General features: G+C 37.6%; 1 protein-coding gene across 1 annotated transcript in view; it reads left to right on the top strand.

The window, feature by feature from the left end:
* Window positions 1-25669, top strand: part of SYN2 (synapsin II) — a gene marked incomplete at its 5' end in the record, with an annotated part of 207011 nt that overhangs the window by 1083 nt on the left and 180259 nt on the right. The window lies entirely within an intron of this gene.

Here is a 25669-nt window from a genome sequence, read left to right as displayed (position 1 = left end):
TTTCTTTCTTTCTTTCTTTCTTTCTTTCTTTCTTTCTTTCTTTCTTTCTTTCTTTCTTTCTTTTAAGGGATATTCAACTTAGAATGGTGAAGGCTGGGGGGAAGTGTTACCTCTAGTTGGTAAAAGCTGAATGAGGTTCATTTAAGACACATCAGTTTAAAGAGGTTCTATTTTATGTAGCAGGAAGTTGGCCCAGGAGATGAATGGGGTGGGTGGTGATGGTGGAACTGATGGGTGAAGGGCTTGAAGACATGAAAGGCAAGAGCCTGGTTGCCCCCGCCCCAGGAATACGGGAAGGGTTTTATTTTTTTCGTTCTCACAGGGGTTGAGGTTACAGACTGGACCCAAGTGCTTCCTCTCGAGAGTGAGGCACAGAGGGACCACAGAGCTGTTTATCTCCATTTCCTCTTTTGGCTTGCTTCACTGCTTTTCTCTATCATTTTCTCCCTGGGAGACTTGGAGGGAGGGAGTACTGGCGTGGGTGTGGTGGAAGTGAGATGTAGATGTGGAGATGCACTCCGGCTGGCCCCTAATATGACTACTTTGAATAGTCATTTGGGTGACTTGCGTAGTTGCCTTTTCTCAGAACAGTGGAGTAAAAAATCTTAAGGGATCTTTGTTAGGAAATGACAAAGGTACTTGCAGGAGTGTTTGCGGAAAGTTAAGAGTATATGGTGGTACCATAGGGAGCCCCCTGTAATTACTCTTAGTTCAAATCAGCAAGTGCTTATTAAGTGAGAAAGGTTGGTAACTAAGCTTTACTGAACATATGTTATATGTCAAACCCTGTACTAGGTGCTCTAATATATAGCTCATTAAATTCTTACCACAAAACTGAGGCTTACAAAAAATGGATAATGTGTTCCAAGTCATAGAGCCAGCAGATAGTAGACCCACGATTTGAACTTAGGCCCGTTTGACTCCAGTAGTGCCACTCCACTATGCTATGTTCCCTTACTATTTTGTTATTATATTATTGGCAATATTAATAATTAGCTCCCTCTATAGGGTAGGCACTGTAGGGGCCTTACAGAGAGCTCACATTTGGGGAGACAAAATGGAAACATGAAATGGTTAACAAAAAAGAATCTAGAATTATTTCAGACTAGTGTTTCAGGCATTCAATAAATGAAGTGAATGGGAGAGCCGGAGTTATAGGAGAAAGCTTCACAAAAGATGAGTCTTGAAGAAAGGCCAGGAAAAGGAGGGGAAAAATGGGAATGATATTGGTGCTTCATTTTTTTATACAAGAATCTGACACTCCTGTACCTTGTCCTGATCTCCTATCCTGTTGAAGGCATTTGTTTTGGGTTTAATTACCAGTTAGGTACCTGCAGGTAGGAAGACACTCATTTGTACGTGTATGATGTGGCTGCTGTAGATTTGTGTTTATCACTAACTGTTTCAGTGGCTTGAGATTTGAAACTCTTCTTGGGTATTTTATTCTCTAGGAAGACTGCCTGCCTGGCATGAACCAGAGAATTTGCTTTGCCCTGGAGACTAGACTTCTGATGGAAGTAATAGAAGCCATTTTCCTTTGGGCTGACTCCCAGCTGTTTTCGGATTTTCTCTGAAGTAATAACATTGATTTATTAAAACTCATAAACCCAGTTTGAGTTTAGTGCTTGACAGCATTTGATGATTCTCTGTTTCTGTGCTTAATAGCAATTCTCAGGATTGTAGATTTTGTCTGATATCATGCCTAAATGTGTTAAAAACATCTCAGTTAAATATTGTTGAATGGTTTTATTGGAAGTTCTCTGTAAGTTAGGGAGCAGGTGCCTGCTTATGACAAGCAGAGTCCCTTAACAAGGTGCTTTTTGCTCTAAAGGCAAATTTTAGTAAATTTGTTTTATTGTTTAAACTGTCTAGATACCATTCAGTGAGCAGGTGTCATATGTGCCTCCTATTATTTTCCTGATGCTTGACTAGGAAGTCAGAGTGTAGCTTCCCAGTAGAATTTAAGAATATCAGTCTCATGTGAATTATAGAATGCTAAAATAAAGAGGGTTTTAACAAGCATTTAAATAATTGGAGATTTAAAAGAAGGGCTTTAAATAGGCAGCCTTCAGAGCAACTTTAATATAGATTAAGATTACTTCTAATGTTTACCAGTGTAATTGTGAACAATGGAATTTGGGGACTTTGCCACTGACTAGGTTGTTGGGAAAATTGGGAGGATATTTCTGTCTCTTTTGATTTAACTGTGTTTTCATTGGTTGCTAAAGATCTTTAGGTTAATTGCACAGTGAAGAATCATTGAAAAAATGTATCTGCTTCACTAAAAAATGAAATCAAGATCATTATATCCCTTATTAGTAATTATTGTTAATATTTTAAAAATATATACATATTGCCTGACAATGCATGTTTTCTTTTAAGGTTCATGCCTAAGGTTGAAGTGCAGTTAAGATTGAACTCTAGGAGCACGTGGGTGACTCAGTCAGTTGGGCATCTAACTCTTGATTTCAGCACAGGTTATGATCCCAGGGTTGTGGGGTTGAGCCCTGAGTCAGGTTCCACGCTGAGCATGGAGCCTGCTTAAGATATTTTTTCTCTCTCTCTCTCTCCCTCCCCCTCCCCCTCCCTGGCCCCTCCCCTGCTCTTGCTCTCTCTCTCTAAAAAAATAAATAAATAAAATAAAATCACTGAACTCTTATGATCTCTGTGTTTAAACAAGGAACAAACGTCCATTTGGATATGTTGTTTTTTCTGCATATTACACTCTCACTGGTGAAAAGGTAAGTTTTCTCTCAGATTTTCCTGACTCCATTTTCAGCGATTTCAATAACAGTGATGAAGTGAAATTTTTCATCTTAGCATCTCTCAATGTTTGGTTTGAAAATCAGTGTAGCACAGGCATTCTAGAGACTATCTAGATGTTCTAGAAACTGCAGATATGGTAAATCCACAGGTGTTTATGGAGCATCTTCTCTGTATAAGGTATATATTCTAAGAGAAAGGAGACATAGTATCTCTCTTTTAAGATCTTTCTGTCGAGATGGATAGATAAGCATACATTTTTTTTTTTAATTTACTAAAAACTACCCCTTGTATTCAAAGAATAACAGTCCTTGGATTAACAGCATTGACATCAACCAGGAGCTTATTAAACTACAGATTATCAGGTCCTCATGCCTACTGAATCATAATTTGCATTTGAATAAAATCTCTAAGTGATTCACCTGCACATTAAATTTAAGATACACTGAACTAAACGGTATGTAATTAGTGCTAAAGGTGTGGCAACAACACCAACTACTGTCATTTATTGGGTAACTGCTGTATGTGAAATGTTGTATTAATAAGCTTTTTACAAATATTATTGAATCTCTACCATAGCAGTGAAGTACTATAGAAGTTTAAAAGAATGAAAAATGGGTGCGGGCTAGAAGTGGGAAGGGAATGCTTCATGGAAATATAGAGATTTGAATTGAACCTTGAAGAATTCGAATAAAAAAAGACAGGTTTGGCTCAGTCCAGAGAATGGATAGTATAAGGAAAGTACAGTGGTAGAAAAGACAAAGGCCGTGAAAAGACTGGATTGATGAATTGCTAGGCAGCACCTACTTTCATTCTTTTATAGTCCAACTTTGGCCATATTATTAAGAATAGGGGAATTCAAAGTATAGTAGTCTGAACCAGTGCTTGTGAGAGGCTCTAGAAAAATATTTGAATTGGAACTTGGGAGGAAGCTCAAATGCGGTTTGAAGTTTCTGTCTGCTAAATATTTTGTCTGTGTGTCCTGTTTCTGACTGGTGAACATAAAACACACTGATTCCATAAAATTTCATTGTTCGTAAGAGCAGTAGGCAATAGCTTAGAATTCTAGATGGTTAGAGCTGGAAGATCATCTGGGTACTTTATAAATGGGAGAAATCTTGATCTGAAGAGGGGACAGTGAGTTGTTCAAGGTTATTTAACTAGTTAATGGCAAAACCAGAACTAGAATCTAGAACTTCAGTCTCTCTTCTAAGCTATCTCTCCCCACTATACCACAGTACCACTCTATCCCTCTGTTTTGCTATCTTTCTACCTTTCTAACTTTTGCCTTTTTCCATCCCTGATTCTTTCAAGGACTGATAGAGACTTTTCCTTTTATTATTATCGCATTTGAACTCAAAAGAACCTGAATGATCATCTAGCTGTGGAGAAATGGAATGATTTGCCCACCAATGAGAAGTTAGAGAATGGAGACTAGAACTTACATCATCTGACTCCAACTCAAATTTCTTTCTACTCTTTTTGTTTTTTTAATAACTGATAAAATTTACTGAAAAGATTGATTTAAGCATCTGCAATGGTGACTTCAACCTTCACTCCTGGCTCAATCCTGATGGAGGTAATTTGTTTAACAATCCCAGAAGGACTGAAAATCAGTAAGTCGCTTGTGGATCCTCATCTGAAAATGATTCCAAGTCTTAGAACCTTCACCACAAGGAGATTTTCCTTTAGTGATTCTCAGAGTCTTGGCAACTGAACTAGTCCTTTCACTTTGAGATTCTTTTCCTTTGTTCCTCTGGTCAAGTCAACGCATACGTTCTCCAAAGATACCGGGTTGTGGCTGGTTAGAGTTATTCTGAATTGTTGAATTCCTGCCTCTGGTTCCTGAGTGTTTTCCCAGTGCTTTTAAAAGCCATGGCTGTGGAGTGGCTTCCTGATCATCTTGTTCCTGGGCAAGAGTGAACACTGGTGAGTCAGGAGCAGGAGCAAGGCATCCAGGGCTCCACTATAGCTGCGACCGCATCTTCCTTAAAGAGGTCTTTCTACTCTTAAGTCACTCTTTTTTTAAAAAAAAAATTTTTTTTCAACGTTTATTTATTTTTGGGACAGAGAGAGACAGAGCATGAACGGGGGAGGGGCAGAGAGAGAGGGAGACACAGAATTGGAAACAGGCTCCAGGCTCTGAGCCATCAGCCCAGAGCCCCACGCGGGGCTGGAACTCACGGACCGCGAGACCGTGACCCGCTGAAGTCGGACGCTTAACTGCGTCACCCAGGCGCCCCCTTAAGTCACTCTTTAAGCAGATCCCTCAAATTAATCCTTTTTCTTCTTAAAAATACTATTTTTGTCTGTTTTAAAGATTCTTTGTGGAATTCTTTAATGAATACTTTAAAAAGAGCCACACGAGTATCATGCTATATTCACACCAATTTCACTGTCTTATTTGTGTTATTGTTGTTTCAGGAAAGATTATTGTAAAATGGTTGAAGGAGATTCTTAGAGGCCTAGTAATCAAAATCCAAAAATATAATAAGGTTAGTCGGACTGTGGTACAATGATGACCTTCCTTTCAGGGACCCATTTTTACCAGTGTCCCTCTCTACTTGAGATTGCTTCCTGTCTTTCTGTACCAAGTTCAGATCTTTAATAACATTAGCCTTTTCAGTATCTTGCTAAACAAGAAGTAGTGGAGACCCAAACAGTAAGTTTTCCAGACTTGTATACCTTCCTCTAAAATTGGTAAAACAGTTAACTGGGATATGTTCAGTGCAGCTGAACATCTAACATAAGCCAGATGCTGGAGATATAATGATAAGTTGGGCATAGGCCTTGTTTATGAGGATCCTCCAGTCCAAGAGGGAAGAAGACAGACATTTAAAAAAACTTTTTTTAACGTTTATTTATTTTTGAGAGATACAGAGACAGAGTGTGAGTGGGGGGAAGGGCAGAGAGCGAGAGAGACACAGAATCTGAAGCAGGCTCCAGGCTCTGAGCTGTCAACACAGAGCCTGACGCGGGGTTCGAACTCCCTAACCATAAAATGATGACCTGAGCCAAAGTCAGATGCTTAACTGACTGAGCCACCCAGGTGCCCCAAAGAGGACAGATATTTAAATAGGATTTATTATAGTATGGTAATTAGCATGTGTACGATGCTATGAGAACACAGAGGTGGGTTGTCCTGGGAAATGAAGATGTGGGTAGAAATGATTAGGCCGTTAAAAATGTGCCATTGTGTATCCTTAGGTAAACTATTTTGCCTCCTTGGTTGATTTTGTAAAATCTGTCAAATGAGAGGATTGAAACAGACATTCTCTAAGATCCTTTACAGCACTATATTATTTCCATGTTACAGTTTTGTGCTATTTTCTTAAAAAAAACTTTATAATTTATTCTATGGCATAATGCTTGTAAATCTTTGGAAGAAGAGGCATAGGTCAATAAATGACTAAACATCTCTTTGGATGAAAGGCTCATCTTTGAGTACTCTCCATTCAGTAGCTCTTTCTTACCTCCTCAAAGATGGGAATTGGGGACATGTGGTTGAATTTCTTTCTTCCTGATAGACCTAAGAACTTTTGTATACGTATGTTGAAGTATTGGTTGAAAGCCTTTATTTCTTGATCCCTGCCATATATATACACTGTGCTGAGCAGTTTATATAACATACACATACACATTGTCTTACTTTATTCTCACAGTGATCCTGAACAGTAGAAAGAATATTTCATAGATGAGTAAACAAACTCATAAAAGTAATCACTTGCTCAATATTAAATAGTTAAGCTGTTAAGCTGAAATTTCAGGATCTGAACCCAGATTGCCAGATTCCTACACACACACACACACAAAAGACAAACTTGCCAGCAGAAAAAATTAGATTATTTTTATTATAAAAAAGGTTTCTTTTGCAAAAGGATTTACCATGATTCATTAATTTAAAAAATATATATATATATATTTTTAAATTTACACCTGAGTGAGTTAGCATATAGTGCGATAATGATTTCAGGAGTAGAATCCAGTGATTTACTTAAATAGTAAGCACCCCACTGCTTTTGAAGTTACTCAATTTACAAAAATTTTATATACACACAGCTTTTTCAGGGTCATATCCTTTTTTTTAAAATTTTTTTTTAACGTTTATTTATTTTTGAGACAGAGACAGAGCATGAACGGGGGAGGGTCAGAGAGAGGGAGACACAGAATCTGAAACAGGCTCCAGGCTCTGAGCTGTCAGCACAGAGCCGGACGCGGGGCTCAAACTCAGGGACCGTGAGATCGTGACCTGAGCCGAAGTCGGCCACTTAACCGACTGAGCCACCCAGGTGCCCCAGGATCATATCCTTAAAGAGAGTGAGGGCATGGTTAAATGTAGTGGCCTCAGGATGTAGAGTTGTATACTGTTTTTAGTGTTTAATGGCACTCATGCTATATGTGCCCCTCTAAATCTTGTAAGACCTTCTGCATACTCATTGGATGGCATTGTCATTCTTTGTTTTAGCTTTCCACATAGATGCAATTGAATACCACAAGGCTACATATAGTTTTCCAGAGAGAGGAGAGGATGATAAAAAAGGTTTCTCTATTCTGCAGACATTACTTCAATGCAGCAGAAGGAAGTAACCTAGAATAGGGCAGGAGACCTATAGAAAGAATAAAGTGAGCAAATACCATAGATCTCTGAACTCTAAAGATGCTCATTCAGCGTGCCTATGAATGGGAGGAAGTATACTGGTCTTGTTTGTTGCTTGACAGCAGGCATTTCTGAAATTGTAATCAGTTCATGTAAAATTACAAAGCAGATTATGATTATATTCAGTCACTCTACACTTCTCTTTTCAGCAGCATGAAACAATATGAACATATAGGACTAAGGGTCAGAAGACCTAGGGTTGAGACCTGGCTCCACCATCAACCATATGACCCTATCAGAGTTACATAACCTCACTGAGCCCCCTTTCCTTCTATTTGACACATTTTTCATTAGACACTCACTATATGCCAGACAGTATTTTGGGTTCTGGAATAATACAGACAAAAATTCCCTTATGTGTAAAATGGAATAATAGCATATATATCTCATAGCGATGTCATGAGAATTGAATAAAACAAGGTTTTGAGAAGCATTTTGTAAAGGGTAAAGAGCCATACTAGTGATTGTTGCATCCTTCTTTGTTTCCACATGCAGGTACCCAACCTATCTTGGTCCTTTTGTTGAGTTCCCCAGATCTTATTGTGCAGTTTATTATCTATTTTGCACATTTCAGGGGTGAGAAATATCTTAATTTTTTTAGATTGAAGTCTGTTCATACCAAGAATTTTTGAAGGTTTTCTTTGGTATTTTTTGAAAGGAAACATAATTTAGTCTGTTTTTTTGTTTTTTTAAATAAGAAACAGGGGCGCCTGGGTGGCTCAGTCGGTTAAGCGGCCGACTTCAGCTCAGGTCATGGTCTCACGGTTTGTGAGTTCAAGCCCCGCGTCGGGCCCAGTGCTGACAGCTCAGAGCCTGGAGCCTGTTTCAGAATCTGTGTCTCCCTCTCTCTGACCCTCCCCCGGTCATGCTCTGTCTCTCTCTGTCTCAAAAATAAATAAACGTTTAAAAAAAAAAAAAAAGACATCTGCACCCTTATGTTTAAATAAATAAATAAATAAATAAGAAACATTACCCATTTGACTCAGCTATATTAACAATTAGGGACAGGACCACATAAATCCTTATTTTATTTATTTATTTATTTATTTATTTATTTATTTTATTATTTTTTTTAATTAAAAAAAATTTTTTTTTTTCAACGTTTATTTATTTTTGGGACAGAGAGAGACAGAGCATGAACGGGGGAGGAGCAGAGAGAGAGGGAGACACAGAATCGGAAACAGGCTCCAGGCTCCGAGCCATCAGCCCAGAGCCTGACGCGGGGCTCGAACTCACAGACCGCGAGATCGTGACCTGGCTGAAGTCGGACGCTTAACCGACTGCGCCACCCAGGCGCCCCAATCCTTATTTTATTTAATAAATGAATTCTAAAATAGCTCTGCTGCAGTTTCACTTGTGACTAATTAAAGAAGGGTGGTCACAGAGGGAGAAATGAAGGAAGAGAGAAACATAGAATGGCTTTAAAAGGTGTTCCTGTATTATTTTCTCCTATTCAATCTATCTTTCATATTGCATTCAGAATATTCTTAAAAAAATTTTTTTTTTTACATTTACTTATTTTTGAGAGAGCACGAGCAAGGGAGGGGCAGAGAGAGAGACAGACTCAGAAACTGAAGCAGGCTCCAGGCTCTGAGCTGTCAGCACAGAGCCAGATGCTGGGCTTGAACACATGAATCATGAGATCATGACTTGACCCAAAGCTTAACCAATTTCAGAGTATTCTTAAAACAAAAGCATTCACTGATTTTCTAGAGTTAATTTCCTTTTAAACATTCTTCTCTAACTCATTGTTGCTTGTGAGGATTATTTACAACCTCCATTTTATCTTTTCAGACTCCTTTGTCACTACTCTCTCAATCCTAAACTTTGGCTATATTCTGGATTACACTCTTTCTGAACACGTAACTTGGGTTTCAGTATTCTCTGCTATTATTACACAGTTCCTTTAAAATGCTCTTGTTCTGCTTCTCTCTCTTACCTCAATGTTCATTTTCTTTATCCCATTTTCAGAGCATGAGGATATTGTCTATTGTTTAAAAAAGCCCCATCTCCTCCAGCCTTCTCCATGTCTTTGCTCTAAATTTCACCCCTTCTATTTCCTTCTTTTCATACTCTTGTTTTCTACTGGTTGGTCCATCCTTGTAAAGAAAGGAACAAGCAAAATCTGCTCTTTGCCTTCTTAATCACTCTTCCAGATATGAAAGAGAAATCTCACTTTTGTCCCCACTTCCTTATTCTATATTTGCCCCCTTGCACTGAGAGCTTTTACCTTTTCCATAATACTGAAATTGTTCTTGCTAGGTTACCTCATTGCTAAATCCAAAGGAAGGTGTCAGTCTATACTTTAAATGATTGGCTTGATACTGTTTATCTTCTATTTGGAAGTCCCTTGGTTTCTGAATATGGCAATCTTTTTTTCATACTGTCTTTTTAAAGTTCCTTCTCTTCTTGGTCTTTTCCTTTGCTTACCTCATTAAATGTAGGTGTTCCTCAGGGCCCCATCTTCTGCCCATTTCCTTTTTCACTCTACATATTTTCCCTGGTCCATCCACTCTCAAGATTTCAGTTACTTCCTAAATGCAATCAGTTCCCAAATCTCAACCTTTAGACCAGAACATTGTCCTGATCTTTACATGTATGTTTAGTTGCCTGCTGGACATCTCCATTTGGGTGGTTAAAGGTGACTCAAGGTCATTTGTTTCAGTATTGAATTCCTTATCTTCCCTTCCTATTCCAGCTCTTCTTATATTCTCTGTCTCAACTGAGGACACCATTAGTTGTCTGTTTCAATTTCTCATTAATTTCACCTAGAACTTTTGCATGCCTCATCATGATTTCCACTTAATAGCTTGAACGAGCTATTTAAAATACAAATGTGACTCTTTGACTCCTTTGCTTAATGCATTTCGTGTCCTATCCCATGTCTGATATGTAAAGTTCATGGCCTCCTGTGATTTGACTCCTGCTTACTTCTTCAATCTCCTAACCATTTCCATCCCTAAACTTCAGTTTACAGGATTATTGAACTATTTGCAGTTCCATATACACATTATGGCATTCCTTCCCTTTGTTTATGCTGTCCACTCCTCCTGCAATTGCTTTTCTTCTACTTTCCTTCCTTTTCTTGACTAAACGCATATTCACCTTTTGAGACTGAGATGAGTATTTCCTTTATCAGAAATCCTTCTCTTAGCTCCTGGAATATATCGGGCATCTCTGTCCGCTCCATGCCCTCTTTCAGTCATGTGGATATCTTTATCACTGGACTCAACACAATGATTGGTTTATGTGATAGAGAGTTCTTTGCAGCAGGCTTAGGGTTTTATTCATTTTTATATCCTTAGCATCCAGCAGAGTGTCTGACACATAGTTTGAGTTCAGTAAATCTTTGCCAAATTGAACCTAGTAGAGTGAGATCTAGAGAATGAAAAAAAGGATAGAAGGGAACAATGGTGAGGAAGAAGTATTCTAGGATTAGAGTATATCTTATTATGTTGGAAATCATCTTTACTTACTGCAAATATAACTCTTTTTTTAAAATATATTTTTTTAACGTTTTATTTATTTTTGAGACAGGGAGAGACAGAGCATGAACAGGGGAGGGTCAGAGAGAGGGAGACACAGAATCCGAAAGAGGCTCCAGGCTCTGAGCTGTCAGCACAGAGCCCAACGTGGGGCTCGAACTCACGGACCGTGAGATCATGACCTGAGCTGAAGTCGGACGCTTAACCGACTGAGCCACCCAGGCACCCCAAATATAACTCTTAAAATGCTTTTTCTCTTATGCTGTATGAAATACAAATTAACTTAATTACCAATTTTCAAACAGTCCAAATCATAAATCTTTAGAGATTTAGCTCTGAATGAGAGCCATACCAGCCCACAATACTGGAAAATATTATCTAGCCCATGGGAGCTTTGAACAGAGCAAAGGCAAATAGAATAAAATTAAGGGTTGAGGTTCTCCTCCATAGATTATATTGACACTTAGCTCTCAAGAAGCTCATTTTTCTGAAGTTCTTCTCTTCCCTCAGCATGAAATACTCATCTTGGGCCACCCAACATGCTTGTTTCTTTCTCCTTAGTGAAAAAATTCTTTTGGTTTACCCAAAGGATAATTCTGGAGAACTAAACAACATTGTGACTGAAAAATGTTGACATACACAGTAAACTTTTCATGATCTGACTTTGGTTACCTCTTTAGTTCTAACTGTCTTTGACCCGCACCCACTTTGATAGTCATGACAAACTACTCAGGTTTAATGGAATGTGCCATGCCCCTATGTTTTACTACTCCTACTACCTGAAAGGCTTCTTCTGTGTTTTTGCCTGGATAATTTTCAAGACTCAGTTCAGTTGTTGACTGTTAATAGAGTCAAGACTAGATTTACTCCTTCCTTAGTTCTTTCAATTTGTGTTAGAAACCATAATATACTTGCTTGTCTCATAGCAATTAACTTGTATTATAATCAGGTTTTACTTGTCTCTCTTCTCATCTTCTCACCTTCAACACTGAGATCTCCTTGAAGACAATGACTATAACTTTAATTTTGGTATCCCCAGCATTTGGTATGACAAAGAAGGTTTTCAATAATTATTTGTTGTATCAGTCAATGACTTATGAAAAAATTTCTGAGAGACAGAGAGAGAGAGAGAGTGAGTGTGAGTATATGAGTGGGGGCAGAGCAGAGAGAGGGAGACACAGAATCCAAAGCAGGCTCCAGGCTCTGAGCTGTCAGCACCAAACCGGATGCAGGGCTCGAACCTCACAAACTGCAAGATCATGGCCTGAGCCGAAGTCGGACACTTAACCGACTGAACCACCCAGGGGCCCCAAAAATACTTTTATAAATTGTAAAATGGTATAAAAGCATTAATTATTGTTACTAGCCTCCCTTGATGATAAACCTGCTCTTCCACTCTCTAACATACCCTTTTCTGATGGGCATAAACACTCCATGCTTGTTCTTGGGAGAATAGCCATGTACTCTTGATTTCTTCCCCTCTTTCAGCCTAGCCACTAACATGTCTTTGCTTACTTGAGCCTTTCTCAAATTTTGGAGTCAGTTCTTTCTTTTCTCCTTCTGTCTAGGACCATTCATCCATTCCAGTCCTCCTAATTACAGCTATAATAACTTTCCAGGATATATACCTCTTATTTATTTCTCTGTTCAAGAGACCTAGCAACTTTATGCAATAACTTTAGCTTGAGGTAATCTGCAAAAAGAGGCTTGGACTTTGTAGGAGGCAACTGAAGTCCCTTTTGTTCTGTTGCGGACTCTAATCCTTGAAAGGCCCTAATATTCATAGTAAAACTCAATTGAATACTGTTTCTTTTATACTTCCAGGTTCCAGTAATAATCCAGAGAGGGAGCTGTATGTGGGGGGGACATGCTGGAGTGTCCTATGCCCCAAGTCTCATGGTGCAGGGCTCCAAATTTGATGGTATGTAGTGGGATGTGGTAGACCCTATGACACAACTCTAGGGTTACATATGGATATATTTTCCTCTTCAGCCCCTATTATTCCCTGATGGTGAGAATTTAAATTCTATTGAGTGCTAATTAATGCTTTACCTATTAGACAAAAGGGCACCAATGAAAGATTGATCTGCTAATCAATCAGCGAACATCTAACTTCAGTGTGTTAGTTGCCATTAAGACCACAAAACCAGTTAAATACTTAGATAATTATAGAATATATGATTTCAGCCTTGAAAAGTTGTGCAGAATCTCAAGGAAGACAAAAATTAGGAGAGTATGGTAGAAAGAACATTGAAGACATTTTAAAATATCCAGATTCAAGTGTCTACTCTGCCAGTTAACTTTTTGTGTCACCAAAGGCAATTTAAGTCTTTAAGCTTCAATTTCTATTTCAAAAATTAGGGATTTGGGTTAAATCATTTATCTTCAGAAATCAAGTGATTTTCAGAAATCAAGTGAGTTCTACAGTTTAGATTGTTTGACATTATAAAGGGTTTTTCAGATGAAGGAAGAGATTGCTGTGGGCTGAGGAAGTCAGAAAATGTTTCGCATAAGGGGTAGGTCTGAGCTAGCCTTTGAAGGCTGAGGGAGATTTAGATTAATGAGGAAGGAGAGATACATTTCACTTAACAGGAAAAGAAAGCAAAAGCATAACAGTAACGGGTAATGTGTGTGTAGAGAAGATTTAAGCTAGTTAGTGTACAGGTTTCAGGGCAGGGAAAAGAGAAAGTTTGGGTAAGCAGAGTGGGAGAAATGATGATCATAATACATAATCTATTGGGTATATGACAGGCAGGCATTGTTCTATACAGATTTATTAACTTATTTACTAGGTTATGAAATAGGTTATTATTATTAACTTAATTTTACAAGTGAGGAAACTAAAGCTCATAGTGAATCCAGGGTTTGAACCCAGGTAATCTAGTTCTGAGTCCATGCTTTTAATCAATTTGTTGTGTAATCACTAGAGAACAGTGTTCCAAATTGCTTGCCCCTGAACACCTTGATGTTTCTTATCTTCAATGACAGAGACACACATTTGACCTTGGGCAATTTCTTATTCTGTCTGAACTTCAGTTTCTTCATCTGTAAAGAGGAAATAAAATATATCTCAAAGGGTTCTTATGAGAACCTATTGAAATAAACTGAAAACATCTAATCATAGTCTGGGACATAGAGATGTTCAATAAGTGTTCCACCATGATGAGCAGATTTTGACAACAGCATACCACATGAGTATTTGTAGGAGACTTCAAGTCAAGTAAAATTATTTGTAGACAGATTTCCATGACACTAAAAATAATTTAGATAAAATAGGACAAACCTAGATGAATATTCCTTCATTTTGGTTGTAGTAGTTGGTTACATATAGTTTAGAAAACATTGATTACTAGTGTTTTGAAAGTCTTGGGGGAAGATATTTTTGAGATAGCTTTGTTCTTTGAGTGCTATCACATTCATTGTCTCATTTAATCCTCCACATGATAGTATTTGTGGGGCATAATTAATGTTATCCTCATTTTATGCATGAAGGAATTAAGATGGGGAGATGAGCCAAGCTCACATAGCCAGGAAGTGATAGAGTCAGGACTAGAACCCAGGACTAGACTTCTTTGACTTTGGATTTTGTATATTTTTCTACTAGCTTCCTAGACAGAGTTGCTGGTGTCATAGAACTAGGTGGATAGCTAATCTAGTTGGAAGCTTATATTAAGTGGACAAGAATATCAGTTCTTTCAGCCATTTAACAGACATCTTTGTTTTCCAAGGATATTAAGCTTAATGATTTCTCTTTAATGCTGCCTTGAAATTCTCTTGCAGAAACTTCTGGGTTCTGACACAAAAAGCCAATGAACAGTGCCATGGAAGGTGGTGACAGGAAGGTTGAGACTGATACTTTTTGGAAAGAAGGGAACCAAAAAACCTCAAGAAGCATCATAATGTTCTGTAAAGCATAGGAGATTTGGAGTCAGATGGTCTGGGTGAATTCAGGTATAGCAAGTTGCTATCCTTTTCTGAATCTCAGTTTCTTCATCCTTAAAATTGTAGTAATAATGCCTGCCCTTCTTTCTTCATGGATTGTTGTGAGGTCAAATAGCAAACTGTAACACACAGATTTAAATATATATGGATTGAAGCTATTGCAACAGGTAGGATTGAGAGTTGATATGAAGAATTCTCAATTTCCTCTTAAGTATTGTCATGGGCAGTTTTTCTAGTTATTAGGAGTAGGAATTTAGGGGAGCAAATATATTTTTCCTAGTATCAGGGCTGTTGATTATAGTAAGAACTGTGGAGGTGGTGAATTTTGTTGTGGTTGTTGTTGCTGTTTTACTTTTCTGTGCCTTCTCTCCCTGTTGACACCTTTCATTCTGAGTCCATGGACATATGTCCTGTGACTTGGGTGGCACTCATTCCAGACGTAAACATATTTTTCTGAAACAGTTTGGGACAGGAGGTCTTATTTTTCAGTGCAAGAATTAGTCTGGTGATTTTTAGGAGCTGAAATGAGGAATTTGGAGGAAATTTTAGTGGCTGGACACAGTGGTGGTTGGAACCGCCTCGAAGTCAGGAGGTTCGTGGAAATTGTAGGCCAGATTATTGTCGGTATCCCTATCTCCTAGCCTTTAATTTTCAGTAGGCTAAGTTAATCTTTGCTCAGCTAGAAGTTGTGAATGGTTATTGGCAATTCCTTTTCACAGGTTTTTGCTTTTTCATAGAAGGAGTTGGAAAATAGAACAATTTCTCTAATCCTAAATAACGAATAGTGGAATTCCAGCCCTAAGATTGGGAGCAGAGGAGAGTCCTTCCTTATTGCTACTTGCCCACATGAAAAGTCTTCTCTTTGAAAGAATAATTTGTCAGTTGACTTGGCAAAGTAGGATTAGGCTGATTTTCCTTTAGCTCCTAGATGACTTATGCAGTCATTTTGGTTGAAAAAAATATACTCAACTTAACTTTGACCCTGGAAGGAAATTTAGGATTCTGTAATAAAGTCATACATATAAGTAAAACTTGATAATTTCTTACGTACTTTGACTTGCAGGTGTCATCTCACTCAATTGGCACCTTAACCTTGTGATGTAATTTGGTATAACTTCCTGTTTTGATTATGAAACCAAAGCTCAGGTAGATTGTGATTTGTGTATATAGTTACAACATGAAATAGGTAGAGTGACATCTAAAATCTAGATTCTTCTTTCTCTGTGCTTTTTTCTCCTTACTTCAGTGCCTCTTTTCTCTATGTAGCTAAAGTACTTTCTGAGCCATTAGTCAATTAGGACACTTTTGCCTAAAAGCACTAAGGATGGATAAAAAAATTGCTTAAGCTGGAAAGAGCCTGTATGGCCTGTGACAGGTGCTGCGTAGGTTGGTTGAAAAACAACTTAAAGATAATCTCCTTTCCCTATGTGTTTTTGTTAATGCTTATAATATTTTTATGATTTAGAATCCTTCTGGTGTTTCTGGTATATTTCAGACTGATTTTAAGTTGTCAGGAAAGGGGATTTTTGACTCCAGAGCTCAATTCCTTTAAAGCTTCTTATTTTCCTTTGTACCTGGAAATTTATTTCTTAGCCAGATTTTAGGATGGTGTCAAATTTAAGTTCCTACTAAAAAGACTGTTCTTGTGATCTATTTTTTTCTGCCTTCTTTTTTTCAGGTAGCCAGTCCCTCTTGCTACATCCTACCCCTTAATTCCAGCAATAATTATATGCAAAGTTCTGAGAGTCAAAGGGCAGTGGGTTTGGGGGTAGGGCAAGGATATGAAGCTCCTGTCCCTTCTGATTCCATGTGTTCCTCCCAAATTCTGGGAATACCTAGCACCCTCTGTCTTTTTCCACACCTTTGGGAGCATCTCAGCAGTGGTCTTGAGGAAATAAAGACTTCCCAGAGATTTTTCAATGGTTGGTTTGGTTTTTCCCATCAATAGAGCTTAAAAAAAAAAAAAAAAAAAAAAAGGCACGTACAGATCAGCCTTTTGCTTACTTTTAGTGGTCTCCTTTCCCTCTCCGTCTTGAGGGTATTTATTATGAAGTTTCCCATGTTATTTCATTCATTTTTTTATGAATTATTCTGTAGGAACTGGCACTATAATGCTGAGCACAAGAGACATTGTCCTATCTTCACAAAACTTATAATTTATTTGGAAAGATAGTCAAACAAGCAATGTAATAAAGTAGGATTTATAGTTATGTCAGCATGATTAAAGAAAGTTTTAAACAGAACATATTTCTCTCATAATTTTGCCATAGCAATAGAGAAGCTGCTTCTACATTTTTCCACATTCTCTTCCAATATTTGACTATATGCAAACTTATTTTTTACATAATTGTGATTTTTATGTAGCCATAATTTCATATTGTTTTTTCAGTTATAATTTTTACATGTTGTTACTTACATTTTTTTTTCATAGCACTTGTACCATGATGTATCCAATTATATTTCTATTAGAGAACTGTATTGACTTCAAATTTTTCATGATTATTGCATAGTAAGACTATAGGCATTCTCAATTTTCAGGTAAGACTATAGGCATTCTCAATTTTCGGGAAAGGAACTACTTGATCAAAAATTATGAAATATGTAGCTTTTGATAGATATTACTATACTGTTTCCTATAAAAAGTTTTTCCTGTTTGTAGTCCATCAACCATTTCTACCTCACTTTTCAGCACATTATTATTTTTTTAAATATTAATAGGAGTAAAGGCAATATTTGAGTGTTTTATAAAAATATGTGTATTTATTTGTTTTGAGAGTGGGGGAGGAGCAGAAGAGAGAGGGAGAGTGAGAATCCATGAGGGACTTGAACTCAGAAACTGTGAGATCATGACCTGAAATCAAGAGTCAGATGCTTAACTGACTGAGCCAGCCAGCCACCCCAAAGCAATATTTGAGTGCTTTAACATGCATTTCTATGAATACAGGTAAAGTTGAATGTTTTCCCTAATGTTTGTTTATAAATATGTGAAACAATTTCTCTGGACTTGGGAAGTTTACTTGTTGATTTGCTTGGGACATTTTGATTTTGAATGGGACATTTATTGTTGATGAGGAGGAATGGATGACAGTGGGTAGAATGTCTTCCTGGGGATTACGTCTAACTTGGCAAAAACTTTTGTAATGGTGGAGTCAAGAGTTGGATTCTTTGAGCTAAAATCAGTACTACACGTGGGGTCTATACTAGGCTGTGAGTTCTTTTAGGGCAAAGGCTATGTTTTATTATTTGCCTCAGCTTTTTAGCATGCTGGCTGATAGTAGGCCTCAAAAAATTATTGAAGGAATATGAATTTCTTGGGAGCACTGGATAAGCTCCTTCTCTAAATATTATTCTCATCTCTTCTTAAATTGCCTAAAATGTCACCATTTAAGATTTGTTCTTTGGATCTTAAAGATTTTCTAATCTTGGAGTCCTCTAGGAATTTATTAATACCTATAGGAGGATGACTATGGTGGTCTCAGGCATCATATTGGAGATTACAACCACACTGAGAGCAACACTCCGTATGGATGGAATATAGAATAGAAACCTGGTGGTGGAGGAGTGGAGATGGGGTGAGAGATGCTCAGAAGAGTAGTAGGAAGTTGTCGAAATAAACCTTATCTATCTCAGAGAATCCCAGGAATATGAGAATTGGAAAGTAATCTTAGTGGTCACCTGAGCCTTGGTGTCATTATGTATAAATGTCAATGAGAATGTCTACTTTCTAGGGTTATCATGAGATTTTATTGAAATTAAGTAGTTTATGACAGTGCTTTGTAAACTCTGAAGTGCTATGTGGAAAAAAAAATCATTGTTCTCATCACCATCTCATGTAGGAAACCAAAAATAGGGAGATAAAGTTACTTTTATTTTTTCCCAGGAGCTAGATTTATTTTTTATATTTTGCTGCCAATCTTTATCATATGAAGATGAAATAGAACTTTCTAAAGTATTATTTTCCCCCAAGGGAATAGTGAGGGAGGATGGAGGGTGATGGGGGGTAATTTTGAGGGGTGAATAGACTTTCTTAAGCTTTTTACTACTTTTGCAAATGATTAGTTTTTTTCTCAGTCCTTTTCCTAGGGTTGAATGAAAATAACGAGAAGAAGATATGCCACACAAGTATGGCAGAGTGGGCCATGTTCAGATGCAGTCAGTGATTTGATAAGAAGAAATCATGAGCTGATCCTGGAATAGTAGATTGGGATCTGATAAGAAGAACCTTGAATGCAAAGCTCAGAGATGTAGTCAGTGGGGAATAGTGAAGGTTTTGGAGCAAGAGAGTGATTCAATCAGTGCCTTCCTTGGGAAGGTTTATCTGGAGACAGTGTAGAAATGGAGGAGGAAGAACTTGTGTTGGCCTGGAGACTTTAGGAACATATTTTGGTTGTCCATCTATGAGATACTGGAGGCTTATAGTAGTGGGACCATGACAGTGGAGAAGGGGTTGATACAAGGATGTCAGAGAGTGTAGTCCTTGGCTAAAGGAGCTCTGGGGCCTTATGGCCTTCAGTCTATTATCTCTTCCAGAGGCCTGTTTTCCTGGTAAACTTTTTAAACATTGAAGTATTAAAGTGCCAAATAATAAATATATAGTTCATTGGGTTTTGCAAAGTATAAAGTACAACACAAGTCAAGATACACAACATAACCAATACCTGCTAAGCTTCTATAATACCCCCTTCTTGATGACCCTGAAAGCCCATAATATACATGGGCCCCCTTCTGAGACTTAGTACTTATTTGTCCCTGCAAACAGCAGCCTCCTAACTAGGTAACCCTCCCTATGCCCTCCCCCGCCCCAGTCCCTCAGTCTCTTCTGCCTCCCCACTGAATCTCTTAGCAGCCAGTCATTAAGACTGCCTCAGGGTAGGTATTATACTGGCATATCTTTTGCTCCAGCTGGCAGGCTGACGGAAGAAGCTCCCATAGCATTTTTAAGGCTAGTTAAACCTCTTATTTCTCTCTCTCATCAGTTTTCTTCATGTAGCTTTTTACCCCCAAGAGTAGGAAGACAAGAATGACAAGTAATAGGGCTAGCTGACAGGAGACATGGCCCTAGTACTAAATTATTGTATGCCCTTAAATATCACATATCCCTTCTCCTGATTGAAGTTTTATAATTTATAAAAAGAAGGTGTTGGATTGGGGTAACTGGTTCCACAGACCATTCTCAGGGCTTACTGTGGGAAGACTCAAGTGGAGATACTTTGGATCCTCTCTGTATTATTACAACCAGAGCAACTCTGGTTTTATTTGTTGCGTATGTATTGACCTTTCTCCTGAGATTTTAGTTAAAGCAAAGGATTATATAACAAATATATTCTTGAAATCCACTAGACTTAAAAGATCTCTTACAAGTGAAAGTATTACTTGTGAAAATTTTGTGAAAGATTATGAATGGCACAACAAGGATGAGCAAAATTTTTACCTTTAACATTTTCTTTGTATGCACAAGGCCTTCATGCTATCCTCTGAACCTGAGGGAATGGAGGGGGTATACTTAATTTTGTCTAGATTGGGAAGGATTAACCAAAGAGGAGGCATCGGAGCTGAATTTAAAGGAAGAATAGAAATTCACAGGGTGAATTAGGAGATTGAGGGGAATAAGGCATTTCAGGAAGAGGAATGAGGCAGGAAGGCATGAAAAGACACTTATTTTGGAAATATTGTATTCTCTGTGTAGATATGTGTATGATGAAAAGGGGAACAAAGGAATGCTAGATGATATGGGTTGAGAGGTCAATGGGCCCTTTTTTAAAGGGTCTTGAACATTATAGTTATAGTGATGAGGACTAATGAAAAATTGTAAATATCATTTGAATTAGCACTGCTAGATGAATTTTGGGCTCCTTTAGATTCAGGACCCTTGATCCGCACAGCAGTGTTTATAGCTATGGCAATTGCGAAGCTCACACACTAAGAAGTGATTTTGATTAGAGAGAGCCTTGGATCTATCCTAATTTCTTCTTCTTAATTGGCTTAGAGTATCAGATATATGTGTAATGCTTGGGTAAAGACTAGGGGAGTAAAAGGGGTTCTGTTGATGGGCAGCCAGTCTCCACACTGTAATGAACTCAGTGGTGTCCTTCCCATTTAAACTCATCATCAGAGGTGGAAGTGGCAAGATTGTAGTTTTACCTCCTGTGTGAAAAATTAGAGTCAGTCTTGTGGCTCAGGCTTTTCAGATCTCCTCATTCTGCCCCTGGAAACATGTGTTTATTTGTAATGTATTGCATTTGTGGTAATTGGAGCAGCGTGCCTTTTCTTTCTTCTGTCAAACACCTGTCTCCCTGCCTAGAGAGCCTCAGAACCTGATGTAATGAGCCTGTGAATTGTATTAGGTTGGGAATCAGGTTCCAAATTAAACACATATGAAGGTGTCCCACCCATTTGCTCCATTTTTTTCATTTGTGCCCTTGAGATGTCCCTAGACCTCATGTCCCTAGATATCATGAGTCCCTAGATCCACCGGTTGGGGACACATTTCATGTTGGGGCACAGTATCTGCCCATTTGGTGGGGCCAATGTCAGCTTCATCCATTTTACAAAACTGAGAAGGACTGAACTGACATTGAAAAGTTACTATGACTAGGCACTTAACATATATTATCTCTTTGAATCCTTACACTTTCAGAGAGGTGCTGTTGCCATTTTACATATAAGCAGATGGTTAAGTAACTTCCCCAAAGTTGCATACAGCTAGAAAGTGGTGAAGATTTGAATTTTTGTCTCAGTTGAAAATCCGTGTTTTTTTCTACTTCTTGACTCTGAAGGCAGAATAATTATGCTATTACAGTCATAGAAATTTCACAGCCGAGTGGGGAAAAGCTTAGGGGAAGGATTTAAGGCATCAAGGTCAGAAAAGAGGTTTTGGAAAGTTGACATTTAATCAGAAGTAGAAGGTATACAAAGTAATAAGTTATAAGCAATTCTAGTATTTACCCCACTTTGGGAATGAAGCAGATTATGCTGTGGCTAGTGATGAGTTTAGATAATTTCCAGGTATGAGTCAGAGCAGGAGATTGATATGCTATGTAGCTAGGGCTTTCTTTTAAAAAAATGAGATATAATTTTAATACCATGAAATTCACCTTTGGGACACCTGGGTGGCTCAGTTGAGTGTTTGACTCTTGATTTCAGCTCAGGTCATGATCCTAGGGTCATAGGATTGATCCCCACTTTAGGCTCCTTGCTGAGCATGGAACCTGCTTGAGATTCTCTCTCTCCCTTGGTCCTCCCTCCCCCACTCATACTCTCTCGCTCCCTCTCTCAAAAAAAATCACCTTTTTAAAGTATACAATTCACTGATTTTAGTATATTCACAAGGTTGTGTAACCATCAGCACTACTTCCAGAACATCTTCATCATTCCAGAAAGAAGCCCTATACCCTTTGGCAGTCGTTCCCCATATCCCCTTTCCCTAGCCCCAGGCTAATCTACTTTTTGTTTATGTGGATTTGCCTATTCTAGACATTTTATGTGTGTGGAATTATATAATATGTGACCCTTTCTTCTGTGTTCAGCTTCTTTCACTTAACATAGTGTTTTCAAGGTTTATCCACATTGCAGCATCTATTAGTGCTTAGTTCCTTTTTTAAAAAAAGTTGATTTATTTATTTTGAGAGGGAGAGAGAGTAAGCAGGTGAGGTGTGGGGCAGGGGTGCGGGGGGAGAGAAAAAGAATCCCAAGCAGGCTCCAAACTGGCAGTGTGACATGGCTTGAGCTGAAATCAAGAGTTGGACGCTTAACTGACTAAGCCTCCCAGGCACCCTAGTACTTGGTTCCTTATTATAGATTTTATTCCTTTTTTCCTTTCTATACAATATTCTATTGTACGGATAACCATATTTTATCCATTTATCAGTTGATGGGCATTTGAGTTTTTAACACTTCTGTGCTATTATGAGTAAGACTGTTATGAGCGTTTATGTACAAATTGTTACATTAACATATGTTTTCAGTTCTTTTAGGTATTTCTCCAGAGTGGAATTGCTGGGTCATGTAGTAACTCTTTTCAACTTTTTGAGAACCTCCAAACAGTTTTCCAAAGTGGCTGGTACCATTTTACATTCCTACCAGGAATGTCTGATGGTTTCACTTTCTTTACATCCTTGATGATACCTACTGTCTTTTTTTTTTTTTTTTTTTTTATGGCTATCTTAGTGTGTGTGATTTTGACTTACATTTCCTTACTGATTAATGATGCTGATCATCTTTTCATGGGCTTATTGACTATTTGTATGCTTTTTGGAGAAATGTCTATTCAAATCCTTTCCCATTTTTTAATTGGGTTGATTTAATTGGGTTTTTGGTTATTAGAGTTCTTTACATGTTATAGATATAAAAGTACCTTACCAGAGATATGATTTGCTAATATTTTCTCCCATTCACTGGGTTGTCTTTTCACTTTTTTTGTCTTCCTTATTTGACGTTGTTGTTTGATATTGTTTTTTAAAGCATGAAGTTTTTAATTTTTATGAAGTCCAATTTATTTTTTATTTCTTGTGTTTTTGACATATATCTAGGAAACCATTTCTTATTTCAAGGTCACAAATATTTACATGATCTATGTTTTCTTCTAGTTTTTAGTTGTATCTCTCACATTTGGGGTTTTGAATCATTTTGCATTAATATTTACGTGTTGGGTTCTTATACATGTGGATATTTGTTTTTCCCAGCATCATTTGTTGGAAATGCTTGTTTCCCCCATTGAATTGTTTTGACACACTTGTTGAAAATCAATTAATGGTAGAGTTATGGGTCCATTTTTGGATTCTCAGCTCTATTCTATTGATCCAGCAGATTCCAACGGTTCATTATCTACGTCAATACCAACACCATGCTGTCTTCATTATGTAATTTTGTAAGTTTTGAAACTGGAAAGTGTAAGTCCTCAGATTTTTGTCTATTCTGGGTTCCTTGAATTTCCTGATGGATCTTGGCATCAGTTTGTCAATTTTTGCAAAAAGAGCTGGAATCTTGATACAGATTGCGTTGATCTATAGATTACTTTGAAGATTATTGACATCTAGTAAATCTTACAATTCATGGACATAGTTGTCTTTCCATTTATTTTGATTTTTTAAAATTTCTTTCAAAACTGTTTTGTAGTTTTCATTGTATAAGTCTTCTACTTCCTTTTCAACATTTATTCCCAATAATTTTAGTATTTTTGGTGCTATTATAAATGGAGTTCTTTTCTAAATCTTATTTTATCTCATTTTTGAATTATTACTATATATAGAAATACAACTGACTTTTGCATATTGATTACCTCTTGCAAACTTGCTGAACTCACTTATTAATTTAATTATCTAATTGTGTGTATATATTTCTTAGAATTTTGTATATATAAGATCCTATCATCTGTAAGTAGAGATAGTTTTTCTTCTTTCTTTCCAATTTGGACGCCTTTTATATCTTTTTCTTGCCTAATTGTCTTGGCTGGAATCTCTAGTACAATGCTAAGTAAAAGTAGAGAGAGCAAACATCTTTGTCTTATTGCTGATCTTTGGGGGAAAGCCTTTAGTCTTTCCCATTAGCATAATGTTAACTGTGTTTTGGGTTTTTTGTTTTTGTTTTCTTAATAGATCCCCTTTATGAGGTTGAGGAAGTTCCCTTTGATTCCTAGATTGCTGACTGTTTTTACGATGAAAGAGTGTTAGATTTTGTCAAATGCTTTTCTATGCCTATTGAAGTGACCATGTGGTTTTTGTCCTTTATTCATATGGTGTATTGCATTAACTGATACTCATATGTTGAACCAACCTTGCATTCCTGGGATAAATTTCATTTAGTCATGGTATATAATCCCTTTTATATATTGTTAGGTTTGGTTTGCTAACATTTTGTTTGTAGCTGGGAGATATTTAGTAGATCTTCTGATATTATGCAAGGAGAAATGGAAGGTGCCTCATATTATTCCACTAACTGCTATGTGCCACCACCTTGCTAAAGCCCTTACACATGTTACCTTATTTAAGCTTCTATCTTGCAGATGAGAAAACAAAGGGGCAAAGGTTTTTTTTGTTGTTGTTGTTGTTGTTGTTTGTTTGTTTGTTTTGGTTGTTCGGCACTTATCCTGTCTTAAATGATGTTTGATGCTGCAAGGAAAAAATTGAGATGGAACCAAATAAAACAATGGATTTTTTGAAGGTGTGTCCTGACTTGTAAAATTAGCTTTATGTCTGTAGTAACAGAACTGAACCTGTCATGAGTGTCATCATAGACTAGATATGTTATATCAGGTGAGGCATTGAAGATAGAAACTAACGTTTTTCTTCATTGTATGGCCACTCTTTTTTTGATACCAGGTAGCGCCTAAATCAAAGCCATCTTTAAGCCTTAGGCTTAAAGAAGACATGTTTCCTGCCCTTGAGTAATTAATAGTCTAGTTGTGGATGACATGCAAGCTGTACAGTGAGATTCTAGGCCTCTAGCAAAGGTGGGCACTGGTGTTGGGAGAGTCTGTAATATTCATTGTATACTTAGATGATGGTGATGATGATGACAATGATAATAATAATAATGTATGGAGTGATTAGGTATGAAGTATACTGGTTAGTGATTTGGGAGATTTGTGGTCATGTTTGAGGAGGAGAGGCTCTCTGAGTGCTCAACAGTTTGATCATCATGAATTAGGATTGTATGGGCATTCAGCTTGCCAAAGGTGATTGGAATTTGGTGAGAGATGGCAAGTGTGTAGCTGCAGATAGAAATGGCAGTGAAAGTAGACTTTAGAATGGAAAAATAGGAGGTAGGAAGTCTTTGGATTGGCAAATGAATCTAGTTTTGATGAATAGGAGATAAGAATGGTGAT

Source organism: Herpailurus yagouaroundi, unplaced genomic scaffold (assembly GCF_014898765.1).
Source record: "Herpailurus yagouaroundi ecotype Mexico unplaced genomic scaffold, PumYag 183, whole genome shotgun sequence".
Lineage (NCBI taxonomy): Eukaryota > Metazoa > Chordata > Mammalia > Carnivora > Felidae > Herpailurus > Herpailurus yagouaroundi.
The sequence above is the reverse complement of the archived record's forward strand: the minus strand, read 5'-3'. Positions and strand labels throughout refer to the sequence as shown.